Raw genomic sequence first — 15,918 nt, 5'->3', positions numbered from 1 at the left:
CTGGCTGTAAAAAAAAAGGACTTGGTGAGATGAGTTAAAACCGGCTAAAAATAACAGTATCAGCAGCTTCTCCCTCCAAAAATAACAGTATCGAGAGCCCTTGCCTCCAAAAATAACAGTATCGAGGGCCTCTGCCTCCTGCTTTTTTAAAGGCCTGTTAATCAAAACCCAAATCTTCCCTGTGATTGCATGGGAAATTGTTTTGTGGTCCAAGGGTGCTTCCACAGCCCGTTGCATCCTGAGAGATGACGGGCATCAATTATCACAAGGTGGTTTAAGTGGCTGCTGAAAAATCCCTCTTTTCCTCTTGGCCTTAACGGCAGCAGTGAAAAGTTGGGATTTTCCCTAAAATTATTTTTGATGCTGGGTGATCCCCAGGTGATTCCTGGGTGTGGATGAACAGGAGGAAATCCTTCTGCTGCCTRTAACAGCCCCAAACCCCAGATCTTCCTTAAAACACCCAACATCCTCTTGGTAGAAAAACCACAGGGGTTTGCCAAAGCAGTTTGGGGTTTTAAGGGCTCTTTTTTACTGGGAAGGTTTTGTGGCACCCAGACTGTCATCCCTGGTGGTATCTCCCGCTGCACCTTTGTTCCCATCCCAAAAATGAGGTGTTTCTTTGTGTCTCTGCTGAGGATATTTTCTCCCTGTTTTTGCTAATTTTGTCATGATCTGATGCTGGATTCATTCAAAGACCTCCCAGCCTATCTTTTCCCCATGATGGAAGCCTACACCTGGAAAATACTCCTCTGGCAAGGAGGGAGCGCTGGGTTTGGGAGGAAAACGGGAATTTTGAGGCAAAAAAACTTCTTGGCATTTGGCAAAGACTGGGCAATGGCTTTTCCAGTGGCTGGTGGGAGAAATGGGGAAGAAAGTGGCTGTATGGGGTCACTTTGTTCCTGTTGATTATTTCCCATGGGATGTGCAGCCCCTGCACCTCATTGAGAAGCGGCTTGAAATTCTTGTCAAGAAATATATTTCCTTTGTAATTTCTCGATTCTCCCCTATTTTTCCTTTTTTCCAGTGATCTTGCAGGTTCCTCCACACAAAAAATTGCTGCCAGGGTCCGTTCCATCCCCTGTGTGGATAAACTCTCCCAGGGTGTGTTATTAATTCCCAATGCCAAGGGATTAAAACACATTGAAAGCTGGATTTTTGATGGGGTGATACAGTGGCTGCAAATGCCCACAGCACCTCTATTCCCACCCTGGGCCCAAAGGCTGCAGTTTGGTGCTTTTTGGAGTTTTCCAGGGCCAAAAAGGTGCATCAAGCACGGGGGAAACCCAGAACAAATGGGTTTGAAATAGATGTGGAYGTGAGCAGTGAAACGTGGTAAAAAAGGGAGGTAAAGGAAAACAGAGGTGAATGAACAGGAGGCATTTTAAATTAAAAAAAAAAAAAAATCAAAAATTTAAAAATTGCTTTTGGAGATGGTGCCAAACCCCTTTTGCAACGACTCCACCTGGAGTTTTTTAAATCCAGCAATTTCTGCACTGCTCTTGGCCAACATTGTGCTAAACCCAACCTTGGTTTTGTGTCCCGCAGCCCGAGGCCCGTCCTGCYGCAGCTCCGGGGATGCCCGTGACATCAGGTATTTATTTGTTCATGCATCTGACTCCTTTCTGTCCYGGGAAATGACAATTTTTGTGCTTTTTGGGTGCTTGTGAGGCGGCATCTGAGGGGTTTGTCCCATCAGCTYCATGCCAGGATAATGCAGTGTATTGGTCATTAGTGATGGCTGCACCCAAAAGCATCCTCCAGCCCTTCTCCTGAACAGAGCTTGTTTTTTTGTTTGTTTGGTTTTTTTTTTATTTTTATTTTTATTTGTTGGGTTTTTAATTTTTTTTTGTTAGTTTTTTGTGGTTTTTTTTGTGTGTGTTTTTTTAGTTTTGTTTTGTTTTTGGTTGGGTTTTTTTTGGGTTGGACATTTTAAATATACTTCCCGATAATTAATTTCCTTAAAAAAAAAAAATCATCCCGTTCCAGTTTCGGAATGATGTGTGAATTAGGAAATTGGGGCTTGGAGTCAAAACAAGATGAGGGAAGCAGAGCCAAGCTCTTGCTCTTGTCGGCTGGAGGCCAGAAGACATAAAGAAACCCAAAATTGCCGGTGCATTTTTTTTTTAATTATTTTTTATTTATTTTTAATCTTTTTTTTAGTAGGGAAAGGAGTTTGCCAAAGTGCACACCTCAATTATATTTTCCCCTCTGCAGAGGCCTTACTAGGCTGAAATCAGCTTAATGAAATAAAAGTGTTCATTTTTTTTATAACTGACCGGTAGTGCGGGGCATGTGCATTTCAGAGCACAGTAAACTGACTCTAAAACAATCTTTTTTATGGTGTCTCAAACCAATCCTTAAAAYCTGGGAAATTCTTGCCCTTGCACAGATTATTACTGCTGCCCTCAACGCCTTACAGCTCAAATAACAAGAGATTTTCAGCAGATCGAAATAAAAAGATCAAATCTAAAACGAGGTACAGAAAATATCAGAAAAATCAGGAGGTTTTAGAACGGATGAGGAATAATTCTTAAGCAAAACACAGCAATAACCCTAAAGCGCTTTATTAGTGTGAATCAATAYAACATTGCTATGAAATATTTAGGATTCTCCAATGCATCTATTTCTCCACCTTAGAGCTCATTGTAATATTCATAATTCCTGCAATCCCAGCATTCGGTGAGCACGAGGTCACTACCCGGAATTTCCCTGTTTCAGTTSCCAGCACAGGGGCCTTTGCATTTTTTTGGGGTTTGGATCAGAAATCAGGATTTTTGGTTTGGGGGAGGTTTGAAGGAGCGGGGCAGTGGCCCCACACTGAAGTTGTGGATGCCTCAAAAATGCTCTGAGCATCCTGGGGTGCTGGATAAATCCCAGGGATGTGAATTGGGACCCTGGTGTCACCAACACCATCCCTCTGCTCCTCCCCAGAGGACCATGAGCTCACCCAGCTCTGGGGGAAATTGTCATTTAATTTTTTTCCTCAATGTAAACACTGGAAAAAAAAAAAAAGAAGATGGGATCTTGGTGCGTTTTGTGACTTGGTTTCCAGCAGAAGAAGAGCCAAGGCCGTCCCAGTGAACGGGTTTGATGTGAGCAGCTGAACCCTTGTGGCTGCCAGGACCCTTCACCGCTGCACCACCGGAGGGTTTCACCTTCTGCCGAGAGCGGCCTGCTTCTCTTCTTTCCATTCCCTTCCTTTTCATTCCTTTCCGTTCCTTTATTTTTCTTAACTAGCACTTATTTCATTTAATTGTATTTTTCTATTTATTTTTCTCATTCCCATTTAAATTTCCCTTTTTAATTTTATTTTCCTTTTAAATTTTTCAGGGTTTTTTGCGTTTAATTTTTCCTTTTTTTTTTTTGTTTGGTTATTGTCATCGTTGTTTTTCCATTCTATTTCGCTCTTTGTTTTCTTTTCCCATTTTCATTTCCATTTTTTTTTTTCCCCCCCAATTCCACGCTTAAGCCTGCTTTGTCTTGTCTCCTGCCGGAACATTTAACGAAGGGGGCAGCCGCTCCCACGCCAGTAGGGTTTTTTTATTGTTGTTATTGGTATTTTTTTGACGCTTTGTTCCATCCCCAGGGTCCATGGTGCCCATCGGGGTGTGGGTCGGGGTGCCCAGCATGGATTAGGGGAACACAAAGCCCCAAGGAAGACACGASGGCTCTTGTTATCCAGGCCGTGCAGGAAAGAGTTAACCCATTAGAAATTCCGAGCCCTTCTTCCGATAGTTAAACCTGATTTGCATGCATTTGCATAATGAATGTCATTTGCATTCTTGGAGGTTGGCTACTTCTGTGGGAAAAGTCAAAGCGGGATTGCGGGGAGGGCGAAGGGGGGTCGGCGAAGAAAGAAGGGAAGATTTTTTTTTTTTTTTTYYYYYCCYCCCCGCGCATCCCTGCCCCTCACCATCCTCGCCCAAACGCTCTTTTTTATTCCCTTCCCCATTTTTCCCCAATTTTTCCCCCTCAGCCGATGCCTTCCCGCCTGTCCCTTCCTCAGGACGCACAAAGCCGGGATGGGCCACGAAGGCGCATCCTTTCCCCCCCTTCCCCTCCTTTAATTTCTGCCTCTAATTCCATCTTGGCTCCCGTTCCCTCGCTCGCAGGGGGCCGCAACCCTCTCCCTCCCCTCCCCGTTGGGTGCATGCGTGCTGAGGCAGGAAAAAAAGAAAAAGGTGGGAGCCACCATTTTAGGCAGCTGACGTGCAAAATGGCCGATCGCCTYTCCCTTGGCGCTCGCCACGCGGGCGGGAGCGTTCGGGCGGCGTCGATGGCGCTGGGTGGATCCTCCGGGTGCCACGTCCTCCCCAACCATGGTGAGCTCGGTTCTGAGGGGGCTCATCCCGCCCGAGGCTGAGGGGATTTGGGATTTCTCTTTTACCCGGGGCGTCGCGGCCACGAAAGCCACCCCCGTCACAAGGCGCCAACCCGCACCCTAAAATTGGCCTTTTTTCACCTAATCTCTGGGTTTTGCACTTGGTATGGCACCAAAGGCACCTCTATAATCTWTTTTTACCACATTTWMAAAAAAAAATATTGTTCAAAATGCCTTCCATGCCTCCTGGGGACATTGTAGGGCTTGAGGCTTGGCTGCAGGATTTTTTTTCCTAGATGCGCTAGATGATATTTCATTCTTTGTGTACCGTGATAACATTAGCGAAACAGCTGTTTAATTTTTTTTTTTTACCCCTCATCCCTCTTTTGGACCAGAAAAATTCAATAGCCTAATTTTTTTTTTTTTCTGTTGCTGAAACCATTTCGTGGCTGTTTAGGAAATGGGAAAGGAATCAATGTGAGACAAGAGCGACTTCAACCCCTCCTTGTGCGCCCTGGCCTGAGGTGTGAGGGACTTTGCCTGGCCCAAGGGATCTGTGGGCACAAAGTTATTGTGCTCAGGTTAATCTGAGAGGGGAAAAATCTCTTCACACAACTGGCGGGGTGGAAAGTGATTAATTTTACACAGCACTTGAAATATTTTGGGGTGTTTTGTTTGAAGACCCGTTGGAAGAGGTTGGTGGTTTAGGCGAAAATCTTGGTGTTCCATGAGGCTGCGTTTGTTGTTTCTTTTTAATTTCTCCCCATCCCTCTGTTGCCATGAGACCTAGAAACTTAAAAGCCTAAATATGCTGAGTGAGTTTAACCCTGGTGTGACGGGAATTTTGCAAGCAGGTTAAAACCAACTCAAAATTAATCCCTAGAAGGAAAATAAATCACATTTTTTTTGCCGGTGGGCTGATGCTGGAGCCTCAGACAAGCCTGGCTGGGGGCAGCCCAGTGGGGTTGGGTCTGTCCTCCTCTGTCTGGTCCCTGGTGGGGTCTGGAGGTGGGAAGGGACAGGGGAAGGGGTGAGAAGGGACAGAGGAAGGGGTGGGAAGGGACAGGGGAAGAGGTGGCTGTCACTGCTGCAGCTCTTTAGCTCGAGTTCTGAAGGGTGTGCAGCCACGCGCTCCACTCCGCCTGCCAAACGTGCTTAGTCAGGAATGGGAAATACTTCCCTAAAACTTGCAAAAATGCGCTAAGGCTCTTAGCTCTTGGGCTAAGCTGCAGCTACTTAGTCCATTTCTCACTGCTTTTATTTATAAACTTTAGTCCGTGCTGGGGGAATTTTTTTTCTCCCTTCCTTTTTTCTGTTTTTCTTTCCCCGGGATAGGGCACAGGAATGTGTTGGAAGCGGGGCTGGAAGGAGAGGATGGGTCTGGGCACTGCTGCTCAGCTCCCACCGGTGCCCCTCACTGATTTTTCACAGGATCAGGTTGTCCCCCATTTCTGTAGTGTTTGAGATGATTTATGGGACTAATGGACAGGAGAACAAGCTCTTTCTTTGGCCCTTCCTCTGTTAAACCTCGTCCGTTCTGGGTGTCTAAATCCATGTGTAACCTGTGAGTAGCCACAGCTGGAGGCAGAGTTTAGACAGATGGGAATGACACAAAGTGAACATTAATATACTATTAAAATATAAAACAACTCTGCAAGGATGCTCCAAAGCATCCAGAGGGTCAGGGCTGCTYGGGTTKGGTATTTTCAAGCAGGGATGAGYGGTGCTGGAGCTTTGCTGCTTGGTTCCTGCTGCACTTAAGGGCCTTCAGGCTCCTCCTTTGGTCCAAGACTTCCCCTCAAAAAGGATTTTGCTGGTGATGGGTGTCCTCAAGCTCAGCCACAGCTAARTGCTCAGGACACCCAGGATAAATCCCCCGAACCCCAGGATGCTCTGAGTTTGGCTTTGGTTTTTGGTGGAGCATTCATTGTCCTGGACAGGGAGGAAAACCTGCAGAGCACAGCTCCCCAGAAAGCAAGGAAAGAATAAAGAAGGTGGTTTTTGGACTTAGATTTACAGTTTTTGGTCCTGCTTTGTAATTTTTGAGTACATGGAGCTGGCTCTGCACATGACTGGCACCAGAACCAAATCCCCCCAGAGCCCCTCTCGGTCCCTACCAGGACATCTCAGGTTCAGAAACCAGCCCAGCTCCAAGGATGCTGAGACTTTCCAGCTGAATTCTCAGTTCCTTATTTCCTGATTGTGGCAGAAACGTGGCTGTGATCTCCCTGCCCTGGTGTAATCCAGCTCCTGCCATTTAACGTGTTCCCATCCTCTTTTCTCTCTCTTGCCAGGCTGGATGTGGGTTCACCCTCCGTGATGCTCRTTTTCTGGCTGACCAATCCCAGGTCTCTGGCCCTGGTGAGAGTTCACTGGGAATATCCTGGTAAGTGGATTTTTTTAAATTCTTGACTTTTTGAAAAAAAGATTTTTTCCTAAGCTCTTACACTGGGTCTGACACCGTCACGCTGCTGGGATGGGCTGAGTGTCTCTAAATGCTTGGGGACTGGTGAGAGCTCATGGTGCCCACGTGGTGGGGAAAACGAGGGACCAAATCTCCGTGGTCACCAGCACCTTCCTTGCTGGCCACTCGGTCCAAAATCTCAAACACCTGGATTTTTTTTCTGTGTTTAACATCTGTTCTCATGGGTTTGTTAACTCATAATCCCCCAGCCCTRGGGGAGCTGTCTGTCCCATCCACAGGAACAAAGGGCTCCTTTGGGGTTCTTTGATGGGGGATGTGTTTTGAATGGAAAGGGGGCAATAAAGGTGTTTCTGTTGTGTTTGATTTTCGCTCAGATTGGCTCATTATTCCATGAACGAAGGAGTGGGGGTTTAATGGAAACCCTTCCCTCCAAAAGCCATGAGATCTGATGAGGAGCCACCAGCAGGACCTTGAGGCACCCTCAAAAGAAGCCCCTCACCACATCTGATCCCACTGCAGCCTCCTCCTCTCCCAGGCACACCCTGGAGCGTGATGTGCACCCTGATTTTCACCAATGTCCATCCTGGCTGACCAGGGCTGCTGACCAGCACCTCGGCGTGGGGACATCGGCCACGGACAGGGGGACAYCGCCATCCTGCCACTGCACATGGCCCTCTCTGGTGAGACATGGCTGGGATGTGGAGCACAGGTAGAGCCCACAGCGGTGGGCAGCTGGCCTGAGGAGGAGGTGATGTGCAGGGGGAGAGGTGCTGGGAAGGGACAGTGTGTTTATTATCGAGGCGCAGCTGAAGCGAGTCCTTTGCCAGTGGTCAAGTCTGAATCACAAACTCCGCATTGTTTCCGAGTGTGTTCAGCACATTTCCCTTCTCCCCCTCCCTTTCCCTTTCCTCTCCTCTCGCCCTTGCACAAAGCTGTCATTGTGCCGGGGACTTGGTGATGGCAGCGTTGTTATTTGGTCAAAAAAAAAAAAAAAAAAAAAAAGAAGAAGAAAAAGAAAGAAGTGGGGAGGGGGGGACCCAACAAGGTGAAGAGGTTTAAATCAGCTTAGCCCAAATGCCAATTAAAAACCAAAGAGGATTAGGCTTGTGATCAGCAGAATAGACAGTCATTGTACCCGGGAGGAGGTTCCCCCTCCCCACCGCAGGTCTCACTGGGATCGGCTCCCTCGGCAGGACAGGGCAGGGCAGGGGCTGTCCCTGAGCCCGGGGCTGGGCTGTCCACCTGCCAGAGCCTTTGACAGGGCAAGGAGAGCCCCACAGGTTCCCTGTGCAAAGACATTTTCTTGCTTTCTTTAAGTGTGTGCAAGGACTCTTGACTCGCCTKGAGTTCAGCCGAGCAGGGGGAGGTTTCAGCCTCTCTGCTGARGGCAAAGACTGCCCTGAAATCAGCTCTCAGGCTGAGAGCATCCCTCGGGGGGCTGCTGGAGGGTCTCTGGGGTGAGCTCCTGTGTGGGGGCTGGGCAGACACTTTCCCATCTCCCCAGAATCCCCATGGTGCTCCAGCTGCTTATGCTGGCTGAGGGCTCTCTCCCACTGCAGGACCGTGGGTCAGACCTCTGCTCCAGCATCACCTTTGGTCCCAGGCTGTGGTGACAAAGTAGCAGGACTGTCACATGAATTCTCCTCCACCCAGTGGAGATCCAGAGAAGATTTAGCTCTTCCCCACTCCATGGCCTGGAGGTGTCRTGTCAGTGCTCTCTGCCTGGTTTAGTCCTCTCTGCCACCCACTAACTTGCTGTTTCCATGGTTTGAAGCCTGAAGTAGCCAGAACCCGTGGTTCTTGTAGCCCACTCACTTGTGAGAGGAGCAARGGCTTGGTGAGGTGTGTCTGGGTGCTTGCTGGGCTCAGAGCCATGGGGTTCACCCAGCTCTATCCCAGTACATCTGTGAACTGGTAAAACCCCAGGAAGATGCAGCGTGGTAGCAGAAATCAGTCTGTGGCTGTGGCCATTTAATTCCTGACTCTGCTGACAGAGCAGTGAAGGCAAGTCCCACACAGCCAAAAATGCTGCACTGGTGTGAAAAAGGYGTTGCCAGAGCAGCAGTGTCCTGATGTCACACTGGCTACTTAAAACTTGCCCTCGCTTAGGTGGAAAATGTAATTCTAGACTCACTTTGAGGTTATTTTGTAAAGGAAATGTGCCAAGTGTAGGTGGGAGCTGGGCCAAGCAGGGAGAGGTTTAAGGGACTTCAGCCACAAATTCTTGAGCACCTCCGAGTCTGAGTGGGGGTGAGCAGCCTGGGTCCCCCTCTTTTAACCTGCCTGGCAGTTGGGGGTGCAAAGGCACCCCCTCCACACCTATCCTGCCTCTTTTTAGGGTCTCTGCGAGGTGGATCCTCTCTGCTGATGGAGACCATCTCCTGGCTGAGGTGACTGGTGGATCCCACTGTCCTTCTTTGTCCGGGGATGGCTGTGATGGAGTCTGCTCCACTCCAACCATCTCCTGGAAGATGCTGAGYTGGGAGTCGCTGTGATCAGCTCGAGATGCAAAATGCTCCTGGCCTTGAGCCAGGGAGAGGAAAAAGGGAGTGAAAGAACCTTTTCCTTGGAGAACAGAAGTTGAAAGCGTCCCACTTCTGGACCAGAAGCCGCTTTCTCTCTGGTCCTTCTGAAGGATCGCAGTTGTGCTGAGGCTGTGGGTGCTCAGAGAGGCAGAAAGCAGGACAGCAAAGGAAATGCACTTTGAGGGGACAGGGAAAGATTGAAGGGGATGTCGTGGGCTGGAAGGTCCCTCCTTTGGGGGATGCCCAGTGGCACCCAGTGAGCRCCCGGGCGGTGGGAGCTGGGGAAGAAGGGGGTAGCATCATCGGCCGCTTTTTGTGGCCGCCGTGTAATTTATGATATGAGAGAAGTCCATTGTCTGGACCCATCCTGTATTTTTTCCGAGGGCTTTGCCTCTCTTCCCAGACCCCCGCTGTGCTCCCGCTACTGTACGGTTGCTATGGGGCTGCTCCCCGTGCCGCGGCTATGCGGGGCAGTGCCGGGGAGGGCTGCCCGCCGCTGCCGGACCCATCTGGAGCCCCGCGCCCGCTGCCGCAGCCCAGCCGCCCGCCGGCCCCGCTGACGTGCCGAGGGCCTGGGAATGGGGCTTTGGGCCCATCCAAGTTCACGGCCACCGGAGGCATTCAGCTGCTGTGTAGGGGCGGGGGGGAAAGCGGGATCTGGGGCGTTTGGCTCCATTCTCCCTTCCCTTTCAGCGCCGGCAGTGTCCTCGGTGCATACAGATCCCCCGTCCCTTTCTCCTCCTGACAAGTGCACACATAAATAAATTACCCCACCGGGCGAGTGTGGAACAATCTGTCCCCTAAATTCTATTCATCGCCAGACAGGACTCATTATTCCCCCGATTAAAGCCGCTGGAGTAGCTTGCAAGGGTTACAGTTACTCTGTCAAACTGTAAATAAGACACTAAAAATAAAGGGCGCTGGCGAGAGAAGGGGGAAAGGGAAGCCAGACTAATGCCTGCTGCTAGGGAAACCGAATGAATCCCTAATGACGCCTGTGTACAAACTGCAAATAATGAAGGAAAAGTGACAAACAGACCTCGGCCAGGCTGTGGTGAGGTCCTCACTCYGTGGTGGCAGTGGGGACCAGCTCGYCCCTTCCTCCAGGGAGAGCCACCAAGGAGCAGGACCCCCTTCTATACCCCTCTGAGAAGAGCAGTTAAGCCCTTGCCCTTCACTTACGGGAAGGTTTAGGTCTTGTGGGTGTGTTTCTTTTTCAGGCACAGAACCCACCCCTGCCTGATCCCAAATTTGAGGTTGCAGGGAGAAGCTCCATCGTTTGTGGCCTCAGGGCAKCGTGCAAGGCGGCAGCACCCAAACTTCAGTTTGTGCTCTGCTGTTAGAACAGCTCGGAGCTCTGATCTAGCACAGGGCTGGCACCAGAGGGGTTAAATCCATCCTTCTGCCCACCCTGAGCCCTGAGGGACACAGCYCAGGCTTTTTGCCACCTGCAGCAGCTCATCAGTCTCACGGCTGAGGTGGAGACACAGGGCTGAGTCCCCAGCCTGGATCTGCTCCTCACCACTGCCTGTGCCATGATAAATCACACAGGAGGATGTGTCCAGCTCTAGAAAACCTCTTTGGATAAAACACTGTCCTTCCTGGCTGCTCTCTTGCCAGCCATTCACCTCCCAGCAGATCCTTTTTTCTCCTTTGATATCTTAGAGCTGAAGAAATAAGGCAAAAAAAAAAAAAAAAAATCAGCTATAGGCTTGTCGTGGGTGTTTCTCAGTTCCAGAGGGACTGAAATGTGAGAGTTTTATTTCAGATCCCGCTTGAACTATTCCCACCACCTGCAATGGGCGAAATGCTGGAGTTCTCTGTGTTGCTCAGGGAAATATTTTGATTTGTACCCCTCCAGATGAATTCTTGCTCTCCAAAGGAGAGGGAAGGTCCTGGTAGGGCCATGAGGTCCTTGGGAGCCAGAACAGATGTGTGACCATGCTGGACACTGAGCTGTCATCCCCCAGATCGGTGTGGATGCCTCAGTGCACTCCCACCCTCCCCCAGAGCTTTTCTGGAGCCTGATCTACACAAAACGCCCAGGAAAGGCACAGCCAAGAGCAGGAGGAGCAGAAGACACCAATCCCTGCCTGGTGGAAGCTGCTCAGCCTGGCACCCACCAGCAGCAGAATTGCAAGTGGCCTCATGCAGGCAGAGGGTTTTTCAGAGAAACACTTTGCTTGGGGCTTCTGCAAAGCTCAGACATCTTAAAAGGGATTTTTCAGACCAGCCAAGCTAGTCTGGAGCCCAGTTGCATTTCACAGTCAGGTCAAACCTGGGCTTAGCAGATTTGTTTCCTTTCTATCTTAGGGGAAAACAACCCTTTTCACCCACAATTCCTGGCTGTGGGGCCTCATGACTCCACAGCAGCATTCCTGGGGACATTCCTGATGGCCTGGTATGTGCAGAATTTCAAACAGGCTCCACAGCTCCATGTGCTCTCCCAGCTGGGCTCTATTATCTGGGAGAAACCCCAGCATGTAGCAGGAGATCCATTATTGCCATTAGCAGTGGTGGTGTCTGTGCAGCTCCCACAGACCCTGTGCTCCTGTCCTTTTTCTGCAAAATTTACCACCTTAGCTGGAAAAAGAGCAGCTTGAAAAAGTCCCAGAATCAGCCAGGCCTGAGCAAGTCAAACCCAYGCCATGGAAATGGGCAGCTCTTCACCACACCTGCTCCTTGGAGGGTGCCTTTAGAAGAGTTTTGGGTTTTGGGAACCTCCTGCTATCCTGGGAGAGGGTTTTGATCCCTCAGGTTTTGCTCCCTTGGCAGACTGAGGATCCGGGGGCAGTGTCAGAGCCAGGGATTTGGGAATGCTCAGATCCCCTTGAGACCGCACTGGAAATGGCAAAAAGGAACTTTGCTGGGCAAAAAATAACTTACTTAGGCAAAAAATAACTTAGTTGGGCAAAAAATAACTTAGTTGGGTAAAAAAATAACGTAGTTGGGCAAAAAGGAACTTATTTGGGCAAAAAGGAACTTAGTTAGGCAAAAAAAGAACTTAGTTGGGCAAAAGGAACTTAGTTGCCTTTTCCTGCCTGAACCTCTTGGGTCACATTTTCCAAGGTTTCTCTCAACCTGTAAAAATAGAATTATTGCTGCTTTTTAATGGAAGCCATGATTCCCCTCCATGTTAATCAGCCAATGCCAGAAACTCGAGTTTTACCACAGTTTTTGAGGAGATGTGGGGGGTGTTGGCCCTTGAGCAAAGCACATCCTGACCTGATTTGCCCTGGACAGATGAGGATGACCCAGGACTCCATTTTAAATATCTTTATACCAGTTCTGAGGAAATCCTGTTCCTCTTTYCATTACCTCAAGACACCTTTTTCCCCCATCCATGGATGTCATCTGGTTGTGTCCACAAACCAGAAGCTGGCAACTCATCCTTGGACCTTCCAAGATGGCTCAGCAAAGTCCCAAGGACCGTATTTCTGTCACACCACTGTCAATCCCAGTCCCTTTTTAAGGATTAGAACAAGGCAAAAACCTTCAGTTTGGTTTAATCCCCAATACCTGATTCTGGAGGAGTTTGCTGGTGCACACAGAGCGCACACACATTTCAGTAATAGCCAGGTAACTCACAGGGCTAAACCACTCCGGGTTTTTTTTTCATTATAACCTCCTTCTAAAGCACCTTTAAATGCTTCCCTGCAGGCTCATGCAAAGGCTGTTAAGGGCTTCATTTGAATAAATAAGGGCAGAGGTAGAGGAGGAACATCACCACAGCCCCCTGGAAACCCGAGGCCAGTGATGGCAGCAATGGGCTGGCGAGTGGCAAAGGGCCTCCATGTTATATATTCCATAAAGTAGAGTAATTAAGTATTACTAGTTTTGATGACTTCAAACAGAGTGACTCCAGGAAATAAGCCCCTTCTTTATAATTAGTGGGATTTCCTCTGCATCAAACGGAGAGATTGATTCTTTAATCTGCTCACATGCTTTTGATTTGGTCTTTCAGCTGCTTGTACCAACTGCTTCTACTCCCTGCTCTTGCCGATAAAACCTTGCAAAGGAGATTTTAGGAAGGCATGACCTGAGTTGAGGTCCAGGATTTTCTTTGTGTGTGGYTGTTTTGTGTATTCCTAATTTGCCAGAGATGATGATCACGGTGATAGCAATAATAAAAAATAACACAGTCAAGGGTTTTTAACACCCATATATGCTTAGGTCAGATAATTGGGTTTTGGGGTTTTGGTGATTGTCTCCTTTTTCTTCCCAGCACACCTCCTAGCTCTGGCTCATGCTCTTTAACACCTGAAAAGGTAATTTTGGCTAMCAGTCCACATGTGAGCTGGCCCACATTGTTCTTGTAAAGAGAGCACAGACCTAACTCTGGGGTCTGGCCAGGATGTCAGAATTCCAAGGACTCCACTGAAGTAAGGGCTTGATCTCTGCAGGGTCTTTTTTAGAGAATTTCAGGTGTTGGACCTCATTTGGGACTAAACACAGGAACTTGGGAAGCTCTGTCTGATATTTAATGGATTGTGGCTGCCCTATCCCAATGTCCAAGGATGTCCAAGGGGTGTCCAAGGCCAGGCTGRACAGGGCTTGGAGCAACCTGGCTGGTGGCAGAGGGTAGAATGAGATGAGATTTAAGGTCCCTTCCAATCCAAATGCCATGATTCTGTGAAAATCCCTGAAAATGTCTCTGTGTTCCAAAGGAAGAGTTCAGGAGGGAGTGGGAGCTTGTCCTCTGAGGTGCAAGGAGCTGGTGATGAGCAACTGCTCCTTGCTGGGTATTTCCATGGGATTGATGGCACTGTATCCATCACATGGGAAATTTGGGCTCTGGGATCAAACCTTCCACCCCCAAAGCAGCTCAGATCTCGAACCAACGCAGCAAACAGCCCCTGGCTGGATTTCCTTCCGGCACATGAGGTTCTTCTGGGAAAAAAGGGGGRAAATTGGGACTATGCTGCTTCCCATCCACCTTTTGATCCTGTTGGAAACGTGCAGGATGGGCAAGAGAGAGAGCTGCGGGTCTTGTGTGGCATCCCAGAGGGTGAAAATGAGGGGACAACGGCTCTGTTTTGGCAACTGTAGGATGAGGAGTGGCATCACTCCCACCAACGAGGTGCAAAGGGCAAAAAGGGGATTATTCCACCCCTTTCTGGCAACACCAACCCACAGGGAGGAGCCGTGGGGTGGGGATGGATCATCCCAGGCTCACCTGGAGCAGGAACAGGAGCGGGAATGCCGCGAGCAGTGGTTGGTATGCCCTGCACAAACCTCCCCGCGTCTGGAGCGCTGTCGAACACGGATCGTATAATTAGGGAGCCGGTGAATACGTAACTGTACATTATGCAAATAGTGATCAAAATCACTGTTTTCAGCAGAAATGCCTGAAGATCAAGACAGAAGCTTCATGCAACCTTAATTTAATCTGGTCCTGCAGGAGTGGGGAGGTCTGATGGATGACCCAACCTTGTGCCTGCCCGTGTTTAGCAAGGCAGGGGTGGGAGGTGGGGGAGGAGTGCTGGAGCATGCTAAGCGAGGGGAAAATGGCAYTGGAATCATGTTAGCAAACAGGGAAAAATGTCAGAAAGTGCTGATGTTTACAGTGATTCTATTTTTCTTTTAATTTCAGGCGAAGAACATAAGGCTGGAAGAATAGGAAAAWTTTTTTTTAAAAATGAAGAAAAGAAAGAAAAAGAGGCTCCAACCCCAGGAAATCTGTGTTAATTGCTTATGAATGTCTCTGTCTAAAAAATTATCGAATTGATGTTGTCGTGCTTTTTTTGACAGCCTGTCTGTTACATTTTTTTAAAATATTCATGCACCGAAATCTAATTACTAGGCAAATTTAATGATAATGAAATGAAGGCACTTTAGCAGAAAGCACAGGGCCTTGTTAATGTTTTCTCAGCCTCTGTCTTGTTCATATTTTTAATTTTTTTTTTTTTTACAACTGTCTTTCTTGCATATGGAAAAAAAAAAAAGATTGCTGAAAATAAAACTCGGATTGCCGATAATGTTTGTGGTGGCTCTGTTTGTAATGATGGGGAATTTGCAAGGTGATTAAAGGTGTTTTGCAAAAATCAAATGAGCCTAACCTAATCAGATAAGGCAGATGAAATATTATTATTAGAGGGGTACCATTAAGAGCACGCCTGAAGGCTTTAACAGAGATGGAGTCTCTTGTGAGCTGTGCAGGGCCAGCARCAGCTTTGCCATCCCCTGGGCCTCTCCAGCCGCTTTCCAGGGCACAGCACTTGTCTGGGCTCTCCTTAAGCCAGGCCTGGATGGTTGGAGGATTCACACCATGGCTGGAGGATGCATGAGATAGCTGGAGTGGGGTTGTGATTAAAGGGGAATGCAGGTGATGGATGGAGCATGCATGTGTGACAGTTGGAGGAGGCTCATGATGGCTGGAGAACACGTGAGGTATGGAGCATGAACATGATCAAGCATGCACAGGGTGGATGGAGCACACATTTGACAGTTGGAACGTGTGTGATGGATGGAGAACACATGGGATGGGTGGAGCACACAAGGGGTGGTTGGAACATGTGTGTGATGGATGGAGCAAACATGGGATGGGTGGAGCACATGGGTTGGTTGGAACACACATAGGATGGGTAGAGTACACATGGGATAGGTGGAGCACACATGGGATGGTTAGAACGTCTGTGATGAATGGA

At 48.7% G+C, this 15,918-nt stretch overlaps 1 long non-coding RNA gene across 2 annotated transcripts in view; it reads left to right on the top strand.

Moving 5' to 3' along the window:
* Window positions 1–15,254, top strand: part of LOC130585662 (uncharacterized) — a 22,975-nt gene extending 7,721 nt beyond the window's left edge. Inside the window, exons 1-4 of one of the 2 annotated variants that reach the window (XR_008966617.1) lie at window positions 1,549–1,591; window positions 6,616–6,707; window positions 7,121–7,426; window positions 14,865–15,254. This is a non-coding gene — a long non-coding RNA (uncharacterized LOC130585662). Of the gene's footprint in view, window positions 1–1,548; window positions 1,592–6,615; window positions 6,708–7,120; window positions 7,427–14,864 lie in introns of those variants that run through there. The other variant, XR_008966618.1, reaches the window with a different exon arrangement.
* Window positions 15,255–15,918: the final 664 nt, after the last annotated feature.

The sequence above is a fragment of the Malurus melanocephalus genome, unplaced genomic scaffold, assembly GCF_030028575.1.
Source record: "Malurus melanocephalus ecotype Western Australia unplaced genomic scaffold, MMel_1.1 scaffold_941, whole genome shotgun sequence".
NCBI classification, from domain to species: Eukaryota; Metazoa; Chordata; class Aves; order Passeriformes; family Maluridae; genus Malurus; species Malurus melanocephalus.
This window is presented reverse-complemented; position numbering and strand designations above follow the sequence as displayed.